This window comes from Megalopta genalis, unplaced genomic scaffold, assembly GCF_051020955.1.
Source record: "Megalopta genalis isolate 19385.01 unplaced genomic scaffold, iyMegGena1_principal scaffold0091, whole genome shotgun sequence".
Lineage (NCBI taxonomy): Eukaryota > Metazoa > Arthropoda > Insecta > Hymenoptera > Halictidae > Megalopta > Megalopta genalis.
In genome coordinates, this window is record NW_027476160.1 from 267,501 (window position 1) to 274,618 (window position 7,118).

Here is a 7,118-nt window from a genome sequence, read left to right on the forward strand (position 1 = left end):
AACCGCTGCGGCAACAGACCGCCCGGCCGTGCTGTTGTAACATAGCGCGTGAACGAACGAAAAAAATTTTTATAGTAAACATTAAAATAAATTACACTACCGTAAACTAGACAAAAAATTACACATTTTTTCCCAATATGAAAATTTTCACAAACTTTTTAAAGTCCCATCGCATCGAGTAAACTTTTTTAATAACGCGTCCGCACGATTCTAAATGCTTAATCCATATGTGAAATCGTTCACTGATCACGAATATCGCATTTAAAAAAATTACAAAAATTTATTTTTCAAAATAATCAAAAAAAACCGAAAAATCACAAGAGTAAAGTACCATTATTTTAAACAACATGTCGTTCTAAATGCTTAATCCCTATGTAAAAAAGTTATTTAAGCAAGAATATGTAATCGAAAAAAATTAGAAAAATTTATTTTAGCCGTAAATCGAAAATAATGGGGACACCGGAGCTGTTCGAAGCGCCGAGACGCGCCGCGTACGGCCGAATATTTTCAAAGTCCCAACGTACCGATCAAGAGTAAAGTACCATTTTCCTACATTAGATTTCGTTCTAAATGCATAATCCCTATGTAAAAACGTTAGTTAAGCAAGAATATCGTATTTTTAAAAAAATCTAATGATAGGATTTTCCAGAAAATTGAAAAAACCGAAAAATGTCAAGAGTAAAGTGCCATTTTCTGACATTAGATTTCGTTCTAAATGCTTAATCCCTATGTAGAAACGTTAGTTAAGCAAGAATATCGTATTTTTAAAAAAATCTAATGATAGGATTTTTCAGAAAATTGAAAAAACCGTAAAATGTCAAGAGTAAAGTGCCATTATTTTAAACAATGTATCGTTCTAAATGCTTAATCCCTATGTAAAAAAGTTATTTAAGCAAGAATATGTTATTGAAAAAAATTAGAAAAATTTATTTTAGCCGTAAATCGAAAATAATGGGGACACCGGAGCTGTTCGAAGCGCCGAGACGCGCCGCGTACGGCCGAATATTTTCTAAGTCCCAACGTACCGATCAAGAGTAAAGTACCATTTTCCTACATTAGATTTCGTTCTAAATGCTTAATCCCTATGTAAAAACGTTAGTTAAGCAAGAATATCGTATTTTTAAAAAAATCTAATGATAGGATTTTCCAGAAAATTGAAAAAACCGAAAAATGTCAAGAGTAAAGTGCCATTTTCTGACATTAGATTTCGTTCTAAATGCTTAATCCCTATGTAGAAACGTTAGTTAAGCAAGAATATCGTATTTTTAAAAAAATCTAATGATAGGATTTTTCAGAAAATTGAAAAAACCGTAAAATGTCAAGAGTAAAGTGCCATTATTTTAAACAATGTATCGTTCTAAATGCTTAATCCCTATGTAAAAAAGTTATTTAAGCAAGAATATGTTATTGAAAAAAATTAGAAAAATTTATTTTAGCCGTAAATCGAAAATAATGGGGACACCGGAGCTGTTCGAAGCGCCGAGACGCGCCGCGTACGGCCGAATATTTTCTAAGTCCCAACGTACCGATCAAGAGTAAAGTACCATTTTCCTACATTAGATTTCGTTCTAAATGCTTAATCCCTATGTAAAAACGTTAGTTAAGCAAGAATATCGTATTTTTAAAAAAATCTAATGATAGGATTTTCCAGAAAATTGAAAAAACCGAAAAATGTCAAGAGTAAAGTGCCATTTTCTGACATTAGATTTCGTTCTAAATGCTTAATCCCTATGTAGAAACGTTAGTTAAGCAAGAATATCGTATTTTTAAAAAAATCTAATGGTAGGATTTTTCAGAAAATTGAAAAAACCGTAAAATGTCAAGAGTAAAGTGCCCTTATTTTAAACATTATATCGTTCTAAATGCTTAATCCCTATGTAAAAAAGTTATCTAAGCAAGAATATGTTATTGAATAAAATGAGAAAAATTTATTTTAGCCGTAAATCGAAAATAATGGGTCGAGCGAATCGGTCGATTGCGCCGAGACGCGCTATGATGCAACAGACGAGCGATTGGAACGCCCGAATATTTTCAAAGTCCCAACGTACCGATCAAGAGTAAAGTACCATTTTCCTACATTAGATTTCGTTCTAAATGCTTAATCCCTATGTAAAAACGTTAGTTAAGCAAGAATATCGTATTTTAAAAAAAATCTAATGATAGGATTTTCCAGAAAATTGAAAAAACCGAAAAATGTCAAGAGTAAAGTGCCATTTTCTGACATTAGATTTCGTTCTAAATGCTTAATCCCTATGTAGAAACGTTAGTTAAGCAAGAATATCGTATTTTTAAAAAAATCTAATGGTAGGATTTTTCAGAAAATTGAAAAAACCGTAAAATGTCAAGAGTAAAGTGCCCTTATTTTAAACATTATATCGTTCTAAATGCTTAATCCCTATGTAAAAAAGTTATCTAAGCAAGAATATGTTATTGAATAAAATGAGAAAAATTTATTTTAGCCGTAAATCGAAAATAATGGGTCGAGCGAATCGGTCGATTGCGCCGAGACGCGCTATGATGCAACAGACGAGCGATTGGAACGCCCGAATATTTTCAAAGTCCCAACGTACCGGTCAAGAGTAAAGTACCATTTTCCTACATTAGATTTCGTTCTAAATGCTTAATCCCTATGTAAAAACGTTAGTTAAGCAAGAATATCGTATTTTAAAAAAAATCTAATGATAGGATTTTCCAGAAAATTGAAAAAACCGAAAAATGTCAAGAGTAAAGTGCCATTTTCTGACATTAGATTTCGTTCTAAATGCTTAATCCCTATGTAGAAACGTTAGTTAAGCAAGATTATCGTATTTTTAAAAAAATCTAATGATAGGATTTTTCAGAAAATTGAAAAAACCGTAAAATGTCAAGAGTAAAGTGCCCTTATTTTAAACATTATATCGTTCTAAATGCTTAATCCCTATGTAAAAAAGTTATCTAAGCAAGAATATGTTATTGAATAAAATGAGAAAAATTTATTTTAGCCGTAAATCGAAAATAATGGGTCGAGCGAATCGGTCGATTGCGCCGAGACGCGCTATGATGCAACAGACGAGCGATTGGAACGCCCGAATATTTTCAAAGTCCCAACGTACCGGTCAAGAGTAAAGTACCATTTTCCTACATTAGATTTCGTTCTAAATGCTTAATCCCTATGTAAAAACGTTAGTTAAGCAAGAATATCGTATTTTAAAAAAAATCTAATGATAGGATTTTCCAGAAAATTGAAAAAACCGAAAAATGTCAAGAGTAAAGTGCCATTTTCTGACATTAGATTTCGTTCTAAATGCTTAATCCCTATGTAGAAACGTTAGTTAAGCAAGAATATCGTATTTTTAAAAAAATCTAATGGTAGGATTTTTCAGAAAATTGAAAAAACCGTAAAATGTCAAGAGTAAAGTGCCCTTATTTTAAACATTATATCGTTCTAAATGCTTAATCCCTATGTAAAAAAGTTATCTAAGCAAGAATATGTTATTGAATAAAATGAGAAAAATTTATTTTAGCCGTAAATCGAAAATAATGGGTCGAGCGAATCGGTCGATTGCGCCGAGACGCGCTATGATGCAACAGACGAGCGATTGGAACGCCCGAATATTTTCAAAGTCCCAACGTACCGATCAAGAGTAAAGTACCATTTTCCTACATTAGATTTCGTTCTAAATGCTTAATCCCTTTGTAAAAACGTTAGTTAAGCAAGAATATCGTATTTTTAAAAAAATCTAATGATAGGATTTTCCAGAAAATTGAAAAAACCGAAAAATGTCAAGAGTAAAGTGCCATTTTCTGACATTAGATTTCGTTCTAAATGCTTAATCCCTATGTAGAAACGTTAGTTAAGCAAGAATATCGTATTTTTAAAAAAATCTAATGGTAGGATTTTTCAGAAAATTGAAAAAACCGTAAAATGTCAAGAGTAAAGTGCCCTTATTTTAAACATTATATCGTTCTAAATGCTTAATCCCTATGTAAAAAAGTTATCTAAGCAAGAATATGTTATTGAATAAAATGAGAAAAATTTATTTTAGCCGTAAATCGAAAATAATGGGTCGAGCGAATCGGTCGATTGCGCCGAGACGCGCTATGATGCAACAGACGAGCGATTGGAACGCCCGAATATTTTCAAAGTCCCAACGTACCGATCAAGAGTAAAGTACCATTTTCCTACATTAGATTTCGTTCTAAATGCTTAATCCCTATGTAAAAACGTTAGTTAAGCAAGAATATCGTATTTTTAAAAAAATCTAATGATAGGATTTTCCAGAAAATTGAAAAAACCGAAAAATGTCAAGAGTAAAGTGCCATTTTCTGACATTAGATTTCGTTCTAAATGCTTAATCCCTATGTAGAAACGTTAGTTAAGCAAGAATATCGTATTTTTAAAAAAATCTAATGATAGGATTTTTCAGAAAATTGAAAAAACCGTAAAATGTCAAGAGTAAAGTGCCATTATTTTAAACAATGTATCGTTCTAAATGCTTAATCCCTATGTAAAAAAGTTATTTAAGCAAGAATATGTTATTGAAAAAAATTAGAAAAATTTATTTTAGCCGTAAATCGAAAATAATGGGGACACCGGAGCTGTTCGAAGCGCCGAGACGCGCCGCGTACGGCCGAATATTTTCTAAGTCCCAACGTACCGATCAAGAGTAAAGTACCATTTTCCTACATTAGATTTCGTTCTAAATGCTTAATCCCTATGTAAAAACGTTAGTTAAGCAAGAATATCGTATTTTTAAAAAAATCTAATGATAGGATTTTCCAGAAAATTGAAAAAACCGAAAAATGTCAAGAGTAAAGTGCCATTTTCTGACATTAGATTTCGTTCTAAATGCTTAATCCCTATGTAGAAACGTTAGTTAAGCAAGAATATCGTATTTTTAAAAAAATCTAATGGTAGGATTTTTCAGAAAATTGAAAAAACCGTAAAATGTCAAGAGTAAAGTGCCCTTATTTTAAACATTATATCGTTCTAAATGCTTAATCCCTATGTAAAAAAGTTATCTAAGCAAGAATATGTTATTGAATAAAATGAGAAAAATTTATTTTAGCCGTAAATCGAAAATAATGGGTCGAGCGAATCGGTCGATTGCGCCGAGACGCGCTATGATGCAACAGACGAGCGATTGGAACGCCCGAATATTTTCAAAGTCCCAACGTACCGATCAAGAGTAAAGTACCATTTTCCTACATTAGATTTCGTTCTAAATGCTTAATCCCTATGTAAAAACGTTAGTTAAGCAAGAATATCGTATTTTTAAAAAAATCTAATGATAGGATTTTCCAGAAAATTGAAAAAACCGAAAAATGTCAAGAGTAAAGTGCCATTTTCTGACATTAGATTTCGTTCTAAATGCTTAATCCCTATGTAGAAACGTTAGTTAAGCAAGAATATCGTATTTTTAAAAAAATCTAATGGTAGGATTTTTCAGAAAATTGAAAAAACCGTAAAATGTCAAGAGTAAAGTGCCCTTATTTTAAACATTATATCGTTCTAAATGCTTAATCCCTATGTAAAAAAGTTATCTAAGCAAGAATATGTTATTGAATAAAATGAGAAAAATTTATTTTAGCCGTAAATCGAAAATAATGGGTCGAGCGAATCGGTCGATTGCGCCGAGACGCGCTATGATGCAACAGACGAGCGATTGGAACGCCCGAATATTTTCAAAGTCCCAACGTACCGGTCAAGAGTAAAGTACCATTTTCCTACATTAGATTTCGTTCTAAATGCTTAATCCCTATGTAAAAACGTTAGTTAAGCAAGAATATCGTATTTTAAAAAAAATCTAATGATAGGATTTTCCAGAAAATTGAAAAAACCGAAAAATGTCAAGAGTAAAGTGCCATTTTCTGACATTAGATTTCGTTCTAAATGCTTAATCCCTATGTAGAAACGTTAGTTAAGCAAGATTATCGTATTTTTAAAAAAATCTAATGATAGGATTTTTCAGAAAATTGAAAAAACCGTAAAATGTCAAGAGTAAAGTGCCCTTATTTTAAACATTATATCGTTCTAAATGCTTAATCCCTATGTAAAAAAGTTATCTAAGCAAGAATATGTTATTGAATAAAATGAGAAAAATTTATTTTAGCCGTAAATCGAAAATAATGGGTCGAGCGAATCGGTCGATTGCGCCGAGACGCGCTATGATGCAACAGACGAGCGATTGGAACGCCCGAATATTTTCAAAGTCCCAACGTACCGGTCAAGAGTAAAGTACCATTTTCCTACATTAGATTTCGTTCTAAATGCTTAATCCCTATGTAAAAACGTTAGTTAAGCAAGAATATCGTATTTTAAAAAAAATCTAATGATAGGATTTTCCAGAAAATTGAAAAAACCGAAAAATGTCAAGAGTAAAGTGCCATTTTCTGACATTAGATTTCGTTCTAAATGCTTAATCCCTATGTAGAAACGTTAGTTAAGCAAGAATATCGTATTTTTAAAAAAATCTAATGGTAGGATTTTTCAGAAAATTGAAAAAACCGTAAAATGTCAAGAGTAAAGTGCCCTTATTTTAAACATTATATCGTTCTAAATGCTTAATCCCTATGTAAAAAAGTTATCTAAGCAAGAATATGTTATTGAATAAAATGAGAAAAATTTATTTTAGCCGTAAATCGAAAATAATGGGTCGAGCGAATCGGTCGATTGCGCCGAGACGCGCTATGATGCAACAGACGAGCGATTGGAACGCCCGAATATTTTCAAAGTCCCAACGTACCGATCAAGAGTAAAGTACCATTTTCCTACATTAGATTTCGTTCTAAATGCTTAATCCCTTTGTAAAAACGTTAGTTAAGCAAGAATATCGTATTTTTAAAAAAATCTAATGATAGGATTTTCCAGAAAATTGAAAAAACCGAAAAATGTCAAGAGTAAAGTGCCATTTTCTGACATTAGATTTCGTTCTAAATGCTTAATCCCTATGTAGAAACGTTAGTTAAGCAAGAATATCGTATTTTTAAAAAAATCTAATGGTAGGATTTTTCAGAAAATTGAAAAAACCGTAAAATGTCAAGAGTAAAGTGCCCTTATTTTAAACATTATATCGTTCTAAATGCTTAATCCCTATGTAAAAAAGTTATCTAAGCAAGAATATGTTATTGAATAAAAT